We start from the raw sequence: 15,532 nt of genomic DNA on the forward strand, positions 1-15,532 counted from the left end.
CCAAGCCTTAGTACTGCTCTCGGGTGCACACCCCTCCTCGGGTGGGGAAAGGCACTGGATGCTGGGGGGCTACTCCCAGGCGAACACCCCTCCTCGGGCGGGGAAAGGTGCTGGTGCCGGGTCAGCCTGGGGACTGCCGCCAGGTGAACACCCCTCCTTGGGAGGGACAGGCGCCGGACGACCGGGACCAGACCCGGGTCCCTCCTCTCTCTCTTTCTTTCTAGTGTAGATGCCAACAAGTGCTTGCAGATAGGAGCCTGATATAGCTGTCTCCTGAGAGGCTCTACCAATGCCTGACAAATACAGAAGCTTGCAGCCAACCATTGGACTGAGCATGAGGTCCCTAATGGAGGAGTTATAGAAAGTACTGAAGGAGCTGAAGGGGTTTGCAGCCCCATAGGAGGAACAATATGAACCAAGCAGTACTCCCAGAGCTCCCAGAGACTAAACCACCAACCAAAGAGTACACATGGAGGGACCCATGGTTCCACCCACATATGTAGCAGATGATGGCCTTGTTGGACATCAATGGGAGGAGATGTCCTTGGTTCTGAGAAGGCTCGATGCCCCAGTATAGGCGAATGCCAGGACAAGGAAGCAGGAGTGGGTGGGTTTGCAGGGGGATAGCATAGGGGATTTTTGGAGGGGAAACGAGGAAAGGGGATAACATTTGACATGTAAATAAAGAAAATATCTAATTTAAAATGTTCAAAGTTTTTAGTCATCAATAAATCACAAATCAAAACTACTTGGAGATTTCATCTCATAGCTGTCAGAATGGCTACCATCAACAAAACAATTGACAACTCATGCCGTTGAGGATGTGCAGCAAAGGGAACAATTCTCTATTGCTGATTGGAATACAAATTTGTACAGCCACTATGAAAATCAGTGTGGCAGTTCCTCAGAAAGCTGGGAATTGGTATACCTTGAGATCAAGTTATACCACTCTTAGGCATATACCCAAGGATGCTCTACCCTACCACAAGGACACTTACTCAACCATGTTCATTGTGGCTTTATTCATAATAGCCAAAAACCAGAAACAAACCAGATGTCTCTCAGCAGAGGAATGGATAAAGAAAATGTGGTACATTTACATAATGGAGTATTATTCAACTTTTAAAAAAAAAATCATAAAGCCGGGTGTTGGTGGTGCACGCCTTTAATCCCAGCACTTGGGAGGCAGAGGCAGGTGGATTTCTGAGTTTGAGGCCAGGCTGGTCTACAAAGTGAGTTCCAGGACAGCCAGGGCAATACAGAAAAACCCTGTTTCAAAAAAAACAAAAAAAACAAAAACAAAAACAAAAAACAAAAACAAAAAAAAAACAAAACAAAACAAAACAAAATCATAAAATTTCCATCAACGAGAATGAGAAAAAAATCATTCTGAATTAGATACCCAGAATCAAATAAATATATTTACTTAAAAGTGTATATTGCTGATTAAATAAAAGATAGCCAAGACACAATTTATAGACTGAGAAAGCCTATATAAAGAAGAGTGGTCCTTTTTGCTGGGGCAGACTGCTAGCTAGTATGCTTCCCTAGAGACACACCATATCCTGAGTCATCCCAGAAGCTGCCCACAGGGCAACTGACATGACAGCTTGAGGCATCTAAGGAAATCTGCTGCACATAGGGCAACTGGCATCCCAGAAGATCTGCTACACACAAGGCAACTTAGCAACTGATTGCCCGCTTTGTCTGCTCCTCTGAAGACACCACAGATTGAAGGCATCTCAGGAGCTCCTCTGTACATGGGCAACTGGGTAACATACACTACAGTCTGAAGTCCTGGGGGTTCTGCGGCATGCAGGACTATAGACCTAACAAACGGAAAGCCTCCCAGGAATTCTGCTGTACACAGGGAATCAGAAACCACAGTACATAGGCCCCCCTGAGGAGATCATCTTCACACAGGACAATAGCTTGACTGCTTCTCTGAAGATTCAACAGTCTGAAGGGCTCCAAGGAAATCTACTGCAGCCAGGGCAGCTTCTCTGCCCATCTGAAGAGCCCCAGTTGGAAGGCCCACAGATGATCTGCTACAGCCAGAGCCACAGGCCTATCAGGAGACCTGAAACAAGCGAGGGACAAAAGAGGCAGACTCCAGACAGAGTCATCCAGACCAGCAAACAGCAGGGACAACCAGAGAGTGAGAGGCAAGCACAAGACCATAAGCAACAGAAGCCAAAATATGTGGGCATCATCAGAACCCAATTCTCCCATCACAGCAAGCCCTGTGCTGAGCTAAAATCCTATCTCATGAAGATAACGGAGTTCTTTAAGAGAATATAAATAACTCACTGAAAGAAACACAGGTAAACAGGTAGAAGCCCTTAAAGAGAAACAAATCCCTTAAAGAAAAACAGGAAACACAGTCAAACAGAAGAAGGAACTGAATAGATCAGTCCAAGACCTAAAGGGAGAAGTAAAAACAATAAAGAAAAGACAAATAGAGGCAAACCTGAAAATGGAAAACCTAGGCAAGAGGTCAGGAATTATAGATGTATCACCAACAGAATACAAGTGATAGAAGAGAGAATCTCAGGTGTAGAAGAAACCAAAGAAGAGATTGACACTACTGTCAAAGAAAATTCAAAACATAAAAAACTCCTGACCCACTTCCTGGTCCTGGCATTCCCCTGTACTGGGGCATATGATCTTCATAAGACCAAGGGCCTCTCCTCTCATTGATGGCCGACTAGGCCATTCTCTGCTACATATGCAACTAGAGACATAGCTCTGGGGGATACTGGTTAGTTCATATTGTTGTTCACCCTATAGGGTCACAGACCCCTTTAGCTCCTTGGGTACTTTCTCTAGCTCCTTCATTAGGGGCCTTGTGTTCCATCCAATAGATGACTGTGAGCCTCCACTTCTGTATTTGCCAGGCATTGGTATAGCCTCACAAGAGAGAGCAATGTCATGGTCCTATCAGCAAAATCTTTCTGGCATATGCAATAGTGTCTGGGTTTGGTGGTTGTATATGGGATGGATCCCAGGGTTGGGCAGTCTCTGGATGTTTTTTTCTTCCGTTTCAGCTCCAAACTTTATTTCTGTAACTCCTTCCATTGGTATTGTGTTCCCCATTCTAAGAAGGAGCGAAATATCCACACTTTGGTCTTCCTTCTTCTTGAGTTTCATGTGTTTTGCAAATTGTATCTTGGATGTTCTAAGTTTCTGGGCTAATAACCGCTTATCAGTGAGTGCATATCATGTGTGTTCTTTTGTGATTGGGTTACCTCACTCAGAATGATATCCTCCAGATGCATCCATTTGCCTAAGAATTTCATGAATTCGTTGTTTTTAATTGCTGAGTAGTACTCCATTGTGTAAATGTACCACATTTTCTGTATCAAATGGAGTGGGTGGTTTGGGGAGCAGGATGGGGCAAGAGTATAGGGGACTTTGGGAATAGCATTTGAAATGTAAATGAAGAAAATATCTAATAAAATGCCTTTAAAATTCTTAAAAAAGAATGCTACTATTATGTTACTGCCCTGTAAGGAAATAGAAATCTCCTTTTTACTGTAAGAAAGGATCAATATATTTCTCTGTTGAAGGATATCTGGGTTGTTTCCAGTTTCTGGCTATTATAAATAAGGCTGCTATGAACTGATAAGTGGATATTAGCCCAAAAGCTCGGAATACCCAAGATACAATTCACAGATCACAGGAATATCAAGAAGGAAGACCATGGTGTGGATACATCAATCCTTCTTAGAAGGGGTATCAAAATACCCATGGGGAGAGATATAGAGACAAAGTGGGGAGCAGAGACTGAAGGAAAGGCCCTCCATTTATTGTCCCACCTGGAGATCTGTCCCATATACAGTTACCAAACCCAGACACTATTGTGGATGCCAACAAGTACTTGCTGAGAGGAGCCTGATATAGCTGTCTCCTGAAAGGCTCTGCCAGTGCCTGACAAATACAGAAGTGGAGGCTCACAGCCATCCATTAGACTGAGCACAGGGTCCCCAATTAGAGGAGCTAGAGAAAGGACCCAAGGAGATGAAGGGGTTTGCAACCCCATAGGAGGAACAATAATATGAATCAACTAGTACCCCCAGAACTCCCAGGGACTAAACCACCAACTAAAGAGTACACACAGAGAGAATCAAGGATTCAGTGCATATGTAGTAGAGGATGGCCTTGTGAGACATCAATGAGAGGAGAGGCCCTTAGCTTGATGTCCCAATATAGTGGAATGCCAGGACAGGGAAGCAGGAGTGGGTAGCTTAGTAAGTGGGGGGGAGGGGATATGTAGTTTTCAGAGGGGAAAGCAGGAAAGGGGATAAAATTTGAAATGTAGATAAAGAAAAAAAACTCCTAACCCACAGCATTCTGGAAATTCAGGACATAATGAAAAGACCAAATCTAAAAATAATGGAATAAAGGAGAAAGAATGTTCCCAGCTCAAAGGACCTGAAAATTCAATAAAATCATAGAAGAAAACTTCTCCAACCTAAAAAAAGAGATGGACATAAAGGTTCAAGAAGCCTATAGAACACAAAATAAATGGAATCCAAAAAGAAAATCCTCTTGTCACATAATAATTAAAACACTAAATGCACAGAGCAAAGAAAGAACATTAAAAGGGAAAAGAGCCAAGTAACATACAAAGATAGACCTATAAGAATTACACCAGACTTCTCAACAGAGACTATGAAAGCCAGAAGACCCTGGTCAGCAGTCATGAAGACTCTAAGAGAACCCAAAAGCCAGCCCAGGCTACTATACCCAGCAAAACTCTCAATCAACATAGATGGAGAAACCAAAATATTCCAGGACAAAACCAAATTCGAACAATATCTATCTACCAATCCAGCACTACAGAGGATCCTAGAAGAAAAACTCCAACACAAGAAAGGTACCTACACCAAAGAAAAAGTAAGATATTAAGCATCTCACAGCAAACTCAAAAGGAGAGAATCACAAGTGCATAAAGCCACCTACAAAAAGAACATATCAGGAACCAACAGTCATCTGTCTTTAATATCTCTCAATATTAATGGACTCAACTCACCCATGAAAAGACATAAGCTAACAGACTGGATATGCAAACAATATCCAGCATTTTGCCGCATATGAGAAACACACCTCAATAATAAATACAGATACTATCTCAGAGTAAAAGAATGGAAAAAGTTCTTCCAAGCAAATGGTCCCAGGAAAAAAGCTGGAGTTTCTATCCTAATATTCAATAAAATAGATTTCAACCAAAAGTTATCAATTGTAATGAGGAAGGATACTTCATATTCATCAAAGGGAAAATCCAGCAAAAGAAAGTTTCAATTCTGAACATCTATGCCCCTAATGCAAGGCCACCCACATTTATAAAAGAAACTTTACAAGAATTCAAAACACACAGTAATAGTGGTAGACTTTAACACCCCACTCTCACCAATGGACAGGTCATTGAAACATAAACTAAACAGAGACACAGTGAAACTAATAGAGGTTATGTAACAAATGGATTTCAAAGATATCTACAGAACATTTCCACCCTAAAACAAAAGAATATATTCTCAGCACCTCATGGTACCTTCTCCAAAATTGACAATATAATTGGTCACAAAACAACCCTGAACAGATACAGAAGATTAAAATAATCCCATGCATCCTACCAGATCGCCATGGCCTAAGGCTGGTCTTCAAGAACAGCAAAAAACTACAGAAAGTCCACATACATGTGGAAACTGAACAACTCTCTACATAATGATAATTTGATCAGGGAAGAAATAAAGAAATTAAAGAATTCCTGGGATTTAATGAAAATGCTAACACGTCATACCCAAACTTATGGAACACAATGAAAGCAGTGCTAAGAGGAAAATTCATAGTACTAAACACCCTGGTAAAGAAACTGGAGAGATCTTACACTAGCAACTTAACAGCACACCTGAGAGCTCTAGAATAAAAAGACGCAAACCACCCAAGAGGAGTAGACTGCAGGAAATAGGGCCAAAATCAACCAAATGAACACAAAGAGAACAATACAAAGAATCAACAAAACCAAAAGCTGATTCTTTGAGAGAATCAACAAGATAGATAAACCCTTAGTCAAAGTAACTAAAGGGCCCAGAGGCAGTATCCAAATTAACAAAATCAGAAATAAAAAGGGAGGGATAACAACAGAAATGGAGGATATTCAAAAAATCATCAGATCCTACTACAAAAGCCTATACTCAACAAAACTGGAAAATCTAGATAAAATGGACCAACCAGTACCCCCAGGGTTCCCAGGGACAAAACCACCAACCAAAGAGTACACATGGAAGGACCCATGGCTCCAGCTGACTATGTAGCAGAGGAAGGCCTTGATGGACATCAATGGGAGGAGATGCCCTTGGTCCTGAGAAGGCTCAAAGCCCCAGTATAGGGGAATGCCAGGACAGGGAAGTGGGAGTGGGTGGGTTGGTGTGCAGAGGTGGGGGGGATGACATAGTGGGTTTTTGGAGGGGAAATGAGATAAGGGGATAATTCTTGAAATGTAAATAAATAAAATTGCTAATAAAAAATACAAATTAAAAAAAAAAGAAAAAGTCTTGATTTTACTGGGTTATTGGCTATTGTATATGCAACCATGAGGCTGGAGGTTCCATTTTGTTACTGGATTGTGGGACATAGCAGATGATGGAGAGGGAACCTTAACGGATCCCAGGACAAGTGAGCCAGATGCTGTGGGGGGCTAGCTGGAGAGAGTAGGACACAGCAGAAGCACAGGAGCATGTCCAACCCCACAGAGAGCTGGCGGATTCTTTTTTAATATTTCCCAAAACAGGGTGTCCTTCTAAATCAGCTAAGCAAAGCACATATGAGCCCCAGAGACTGAAGCAGCAATCACAGAACCTATATGGGTCTGCACCAGGTTATATCTATCTATATCTATATCTATATCTATATCTATATCTATATCTATATCTATATCTATATCTATATCTATATCTATATCTATATCTATCTATCTATCTATCTATCTATCTATCTATCTATATATATATATATATATATATATATCTTTTAGCTTAGTGTTTCTATGGAACTCCTGCCTGAAAAAGATGGGTTTGCTGACACTTGCAGTTGCCTTGGGATTCTTTTTTCTCCTGTTGACTTGCTGTGTCCAACTTTGTTATGATAGATTTTGTTTCATCTTATTATGCTTAACTTTGTCATGTCTGATTGTTAACCCTTCTAATGTTGTACTTTTCTAATGAGAGTCAGAAAGTGAATGAAACAGAAAGTGAGTAGGAACTGAGAGTTGTAGAGGGAGGGAATATTGTAATCAGGATACACTGTGTGAGAAAAGAATCTATTTCCAATAAAAGAAGAAAAGGAAAAAGAACAAAAAATCAAACAATCATAACCACAAAAAGGAGCATGAATATATTTACATACATTATAATATCTACATTTTGAAAGCCTAGAATTAAATAAGTGAAAACTAAAACAGAACAAAAAAGAAATATCTGGGGTCATCACTTTTCTATGACAGATGAATATGTCAACCATCATAATCAAGAAACACTGAAGCCCATGCAGAGCCACAACTGAACTATGACCTTACATCACAGTAAATCATCCAAAAAGCAAAGACAGCAGAAACTCCAGGAAAAAAACGCATGAAGAAAAATGTCAGGTCATACTTAGGGCAGCCAGAATAGCAAAATGAAAACACACCAGGAATAAGTGTATATTTTAAGCAGTTTGATTTATATCTTATTTAAAAAAAAATAAAGGAAGAAAAGATATATGTTAATATAAAAAAGTAATTTTCATAATTCAATAATTGCTGATACTAAACATAACTCTAGTTAAATTGAAGTAGTTTATAACACCATAGAGAGTAGCTAATATCTGCATAGAAACTTGTGAAAAAAATGCACATGGTCAACAAATGTTTCAAAAATGCTCAGTAAAAGTAGCCCCCAGCAAATGTAAATCAAGCTACAACATACCTTCTCACACTGTTTGAGAAGGATATTATTAAAACAATAAGAACACTGCTTCTTGTCTTTGGTGATGATCAAGTATAAGACAAGTAAAAAGAAAATGCCAGTAAGAATGAGGAAAAAATGGAATCACATGTCCTACTGATCAGAATACAAATTAACACTGCCAATGTAAAACACCAAAGGGTTTCCTGAAGAGTAAATGTTGATCTTCTATATGGCTCCACTATCTTTCGACTAGATATAGAGCCAAAAGCACTGAGGACAAGAAAGCAGAGATATTTAAACACTCGGGCTTATGGCCTCAATATTTGTACTAGTCAAAATATAGAATAAGAATTCATATGCCTATCAATGTATGAACAGATATATTTATTTGATTTATAATAACAATTTAGTAAAGAAAAATTAAATTTTAATATTTACAACAAAATGAATGAAACTGAGAAAATCATGGTAAGTGAAATGGATTAGACAGAGAAAAAGAACTATATGTTCGCTCACATATGTGGAAACTTAAGTTTAAAAAAAGGCTGCTTGAAAGTAGAAAAGTTATTTTTAGGGACTAGAAAGGGAAAACATAAATTATGGATATCAAATGAAATCTGAAGATCTTGAATAGTTAGGAAAGAATCTCAAAGGTTTACGGCCATTTTTATAGGGAAGAAGGCCTGTGTCTCATTCCATATCCTTTGCTGGCATGGATGGAACTTGTTAGGTAACCTGGCAAGTTTGAGTCTGGCCAAAAACTCACAGACATATCAATCTGGCTCTGCTTCGTAAGTCCTGAGATTAAAAGCATGTGCCCCCTATGCCTGGTCACAACACATTCTTTGAACAGAGTATTATAAATCTATCATAATACCAATATTTTTCAGTAGTAGTAGTAGTAGTAGTAGTAGTAGTAGTAGTAGTTTTTACTTTACATTTTGATCACACCTTCCCTTCCATCCTCTCCTTCCAGTCCCTCCCTCTCACCTCACCTCCTCTCATATCCCCTTCCTTTCTCATCAAAGAGGGAGGGCATCCCATAGATATCAACACCTTTGACCTATAAAGTTTCAGTAGGACTAGATGAATCTTCTCCTATTGAGTCTAGACAGGGAAGCCAAGTTAGGGGTGAGGGATGCGAAGGCAGACAACAGAGTCAGAAATGGTGTGTGCTCTGCTTTTAGAGCACCCACATGAAGACCAAGCTGCACATCTGTTACAATGTGTAGAGGGCCTAGTTCCACTCATACCTGCTCTCTGGTGGGTGGTTCAGTCTCTGTTAGCCCAGTGGGCTCAGGTTAGTTGGTTATATAGATTTTCTTGTGATGTCCTTTACTTCTCTGACTCCTTTAATCCTTCTTCCTCCTCTTGCACAAAGTTCTCTGAACTCCAGCTAATACTTGGCTGTATGTGCCTACATCTGTTTCCATCACCTGCTGAGTGAAACCTATCAGATGAGTTATACTACACTCCTGTCTCCAAGTACAGTAGAAGATGATTGTTGTGTCAGGGGTGAGCTCTCTCTCTCGTGGTATGGGTTCCAAGTTAAGATAGTTATTGGTTGGACATTCCCTCAATTTCTGCTCCAACCTTATCATCACACATCTTGTAGACAGGACAAATTGTGGGTCTCAGGTTTGGTGATTGGGTTGGTGTCCTCATCCCTCCAATGAAATTCTTGCCTAGTTACAGGGGGTGTCTGTTTCGAGTCCCATATATCCTATTGCTAAGAGTCTTAGATAGGATCAGTTTCATAGATTCCTGGGAATTTCCATTGTCCTAGGTTTCTAGGTCAACATAGAGATGCCTCCCCGTGACAAACTCCTTTTGTCCTTTCCACACTTGATCCCTCTTGTTCCCCTCCCACCTACTCTCTCACCCAGTTCCCTCCCTCTTCCCATCCTCCATGTTTATTTTATTCCCTCTTCTCAGTAAGATTTAAGTATCCTTCCTTAGCTCCTCCTTGTTACTTAGCTTCTTTAGGTCTATGGTTTGTAGCATGACATTCCTATACTTTATGGCTAATATTTTAATTGAGTACATACTACATATTTAACAAAGAAGGAATTTCAGATAAATTTTTCTTATGAACATTGATGCAAAACTACTTAATAAAAACATCATCCACTATAATCAAGTAGGCCTTATCCCAGGGATGCAAGGATAGCTCAATATATGAAAATCCATCAATGTAATCCACCATAAAAACAAACTGAAGGAAAAAAAAGATCATCTCACTAGATGCCCCAAAAAATGTTTCATAAAAAATCCAACAATGCTTCATGATAAAAAGTCTTGATGTCAGGGATACAAGGTGCATGCCTAAATCCAATAAAGACAATATATAGCAATCCAATTGCCTACATCAAATTAAATGGAAAGGAACTTAAAGCAATCCCACTAAAATCAGAAACAAGACAAGGGTGTCTACTCTCTCCATATATATTTAATATAGTACTTGAAGACTTAGCTACTGCAGTAAGACAAATAAAGTTGATCAAGGGGATAAAATGGAAAGGAAGAAGTCAAAGTATCACTATGCACAGACGATATGATATGATATGTAAGTGATACCCAAATTCTACTAAAGAACTCCTTCAGCTGATAAACACCTTCAGCAAAGTGGCTGGATTAAAAAAGAAGAAGAAGAAAAGAAAGAAAAACTCAAAAAAATTCAGTAGGCCAGTCAGGTCCATGTGGGGAACAACAAACATAGGTAAAAAGCATGTGGTCATCTGGCCTCCATCATTTGGCCCAGGGCTCTTCCCACCTTCACCAGGAGCCTTTTGGACCTCAGAAGTGTTCAGTGTAAACTCCTTCCCAGACAATACAGTGCATTCAGGTTCACCCTGGTCACAGCCAGCAGAAGTGAGCATGATCCTGTTCCCTGAGATCCATTGTTGGCTCTGACTGCCTCCCCAAGGAGTTCTGCTGGCATCAAGAATATCTACCAAACAATCAGGATAATCAGATGGCTACAAGATAGAATAACAACAAAACCAACAAGAGCCAGGGCAATATGGCAACATGAGAGCCCAGCTGGCCTACTACAGCAATTCATGGATATCATTACATAGTTAAAGCACAAGAAGATGACCTTAAATCCAATCTTATAAAGATGACAGAGGCTTTTAAAAAAGAAATGAATAAACCCCTTAAAGAAATACAGGAGTTCTCTGGTGGAATTTTAGGGGTCACTTAAGTATACCATCATATGCAAATAGTGATATTTTGGCTTCTTCCTTTCCAATTTGTATCCCTTTGACCTGCTTTGTTGTCTAATTGTTCTGGCTATGACTTTGAATACTATATTGAATAGGTAGAGAGAGAGTGAGTTGGCACAGTGACAGGCAGGTAGATCAGTGGAATAGAATTGAAGACCCAGAAATGAACCCATATACCTATGGTCACTTGATCTTTGACCAAGGAACTAAAACCATCCAATGAAAAAATGAGAACATTTTCAACAAACGGTGCTGGCTCAACTGGCAGCCAGCATATAGATGAATGCAAATCAATCGATTCTTATCTTCTTGTACAAATGTCAAGTCCATGTGGATCAAGAACCTCCACATAAAACCAGATACATTGAAACTAATAGAAAATAAAGTGGGGAAGAGCCTCGAGCACATGGGCACAGAGGAAATTTTCCTGAACAGAACACCAATAGCTTATGGTCTAAGATCAAGAATTGACAAAGAGGACCTCATAAAATTGCAAAACCTCTGTAAGGCAAAGGATACTGTCAATAGGATAAAACAGCAACCATCACATTGGGGAAAGATCTTTACCTACCCTACATCCAATAGAGGACTAATATCCAATCTATACAAAGAACTCAAGAAATTAGACTCCAGAGAACCAAAAAACCCTATTTTAAAAATGAAGTGCAGAGCTAAACAAAGAATTCTCAACTGAGGAATACCAAATGGCTGAGAAGCACCTGAAAAAATGTTTAACATCCTTAGTCATCAGGGAAATACAAATCAAAACAACCCTGAGATTCCTCCCCACACCAGTCAGAATGGCTAAAATCAAAAACTCAGGTGACAGCAGATTCTGGTAAGGATGTGAAGAAAGAGGAACACTCTTTCCTTGCTGGTGAGATTGCAAGCTGGTAAAACCACTCTGGAAATCAGTTTGGGGGTTCCTCAGAAACTGGGACATAATACTACCTGAGGACCCAGCTATAACACTCCTGGGCATATACCCAGAAGATGCTCCAATATGTAATAAGGACACATGCTCCACTATGTTCATAGCAGCCTTATTTATAATAGCCAGAAGCTAGAAAGANCCCAGGTGTCCCTCAACAGAGGAATGGATACAGAAAATGTGATATATTTACACAATGGAGTACTACTCAGCTCTTAAAAACAATGAATTCATGAAATTCTTAGGCAAAGGGATAGAAGTAGAAAATATTCTGTAACCAATTCACAAAAGAACATACATGGTATGCACTCACTGATAAGTGGATATTAGCCCAGAAGCTCAGAATACCCAAGATACAATTCACAGATGACATGAAGCTCAAGAAGAAGGAAGACCGAGGTGTGAATACTTCGGTCCTTCTTAGAAGGGGGAACAAAATACTCATGGAAGGAGATACACAGAAAAAAATGTAGAGAAAAGACTGAAGGAAAGGCTATCTAGAGACTGCCCCACCTGGGGATTCATCCCATCTATGGATACCAAACTCAGACACTATTGTAAATGTCAACAAGTGCTTGCTGATAGAAGCCTGATATAGCTGTCTCCTGAGAGGCTCTGCTAGTGCCTGGCAAATACAGAGATGGATGCTCTCAGCTAACCATTGGACTGAGCACAAAGTCCCCAATGGAGGAGGTAGAGAAAGGACTGAAAGAGCTGAAAAGGTTTGCAGCCCCATAGGAGGAACAACAATAGGAACCAACCAGACTCCCAGAGCTCCCAGGGTCTAAACTACCAACAAAAGAGTACACATGTAGGGACCCATGGCTCCAGCCATATATGAAGCAGAGGATAGCCTTGTCAGTCATCAATAGGAGGAGAGGCTCTTGGTCCTGTAAAGGCCTGGTGCCCCAGTGTAGAAATGCCAGGATCTGGAAGCAGGACTGGGTGGTTTGTTTAGTAGGTGGAGGGGTGAGGGGATAGGCGATTTTTGGAGGGGAAACCAGGAAAGGGGATAACATTTGAAATGAAAACAAATAAAATATCTAACAAAAAAGAAATATAGGAAAGTGTAATGAAATAAAACTGTCGAAGATGTAAAAAGGGAAATAGAATCAATAAAGAAAACAGAAATTGAGGCACTCTTGGAGACAGAAAACTTAGGGAAGAGAACAGGAAAAATAGGTACAAGTATTACCAACAGAATATGAGACAAGGAAGAGAGAATCTCAGGATAAGAAAATATGATAGAAGAAATTAATATGTCAGTCAAAAACTTCCTAGTCTAACAAGTTTGTGACACAAATTTTCCATGAAATCTGGGACACTATGAAAAGACAAACCCAAGAGTAATAGGAACAGAAGGAGACAATTCCTAATTCAAAGTCCCAGTGCATATCATCAAATCTATCAATGTAACCCACCACATAAACAAAATGAAAAATAAAAAAAATATGATCATCTCATCAGATGCTAAAAAGCCCTTTGACAAACCCTAACACGACGTCATGTGAAAAGTTATGGAGAGATCAGGGATACAAGGCCACACATGAACACAATGCAGGTCATACAAGCAACCAGATGGGCCACTGTCTTAGCCAGGGTTTCTATTCCTGCACAAACGTCAGGACCAAGAAGCAAGTTGGGGAGGAAAGGGTTTATTCCGCTTACATTTCCACACTGCTGTTGATCACCAAAGGATGCAGGACTGGAACTCAAGCAGGTCAGAAAGCAGGAGCTGATGCAGAAGCCATGGAGGGATGTTCTTTNCTGGCTTGCCTCCCCTGGCTTGCTCAGCCTGCTTTCTTATAGAATCCAAGACTACCAGCCCAGAGATGGTCCCACCCACAAGGGGCCTCTCCCCCTTGATCACTAATTGAGGAAATGCCCCACAGCTGGATCTCATGGGGGCATTTCCCCAACTAAAGCTCCTTTCTCTGTGATAACTCCAGCTGTGTCAAGTTGACACAAAGCTAGCCAGTACAGCAACAAAAAATTAAATTGAAAGGAACTCAAAGCAATTTTACAAAAATCAAAGACAAGATTATGCTGTCCAATGTCTCTTTATCTATTCAATATAGTACTCTAAGTTCTAGATAACAATAAGACAACTAAAGGAGATCAACGGGATACAAAGTAGAAAGGAAGAAGTCAAAGTATTGCTATGATATGAGAATATACATAACTGACACAAAATGTCTACTAGAGAACACATTCAGCTGTTGAACAACTTCAGCAAAGTTGCTGGGTAAAAAATTTAACTAAAATAATCAGGCTCTTCTTTTTCTTCTTTTTTCTCTGCGCCTTCCCTTTCTTTCTTTTTGCCTCCCTTCCCTACATTTCCCTTCCCCATGGTGACTTCCCTAGCCTCATCCTTGAGGCCTGGGAACTAGCCTGAGAGCAGCTTCCCAATAAGCCTACCCTTAACATAATCTAAAAGAAAAAAATCAGTATCCCTCTTTATACAAATGATAAACACCCTGAAAAGAAATTAGGCAAACAACATACTTCACAATAGCTACAAATAATATAAAATATCTAGGGTAACTCTAACCAAGCAAGTGAAAGAACTATATGACAAAAATTTCAAGTCTCTAAAGAAAGAAACTGAAGAAAATGTCAGAAGATCCCATGATCATGGATCAGTAGGATTAACATAGTGAAAATGGCCATCTTCCCAAAATCAACCTGCATATTCAATGCAATTCCCATCAATATTCCAACAATACTTTACAGACCTTGAAAGAATAATTCTCAACTTCATATGGGAAATCAAAAAACCCATAATAGCTAAAATAAGAGAACTTCTAGAAGTATCACCATCCCTGATTTCTAGCTATATTACACAGCAATAGTAATAAAGGCTGTATGTATTGATATAGAAACAGAAACGTTGATCAATGGAATTGAACTGAAGATCCGTAAATAAACCCACACACATACTGACACCTGATATTTAACAAAGAAGCCAAAATCATACAACAGAAAAAGAAAGCATCATCAATAAATGGTGCTAGTCTAACTGGATGTCAGCATGTAGATGAATGCAAAAAGATACATATTTATCACCCTGCAGAAAACATATGTTTAGGTGGATCAAAGACCTCAATATAAAATCAAATACACTAAATCTGCTAGAAGAAAAAGTGAAGAATAGCCTCGTACACACTGGTACAGAAGACAACTTCCTGAAAAGAACACCAATAGCTCTGGTACTAAGATCAACAATTAATAAGTGAGACCTCATGAAACTAAAAGTTGTCTGTAAGGCAAAGGGCACATCAATGGTACAAAATGATAGCCTACAGAATGGGAAAAGATCTTCGCCAACCCTACATACAACAGACAGCTAATATCCAAAATATATAAAGTATTCAAGAAGTTAGCCATCAGCAAACAAAATAACCCAATTGAAAATTGGATACTGA

This window comes from Mus pahari, chromosome 1 (assembly GCF_900095145.1).
Source record: "Mus pahari chromosome 1, PAHARI_EIJ_v1.1, whole genome shotgun sequence".
Lineage (NCBI taxonomy): Eukaryota > Metazoa > Chordata > Mammalia > Rodentia > Muridae > Mus > Mus pahari.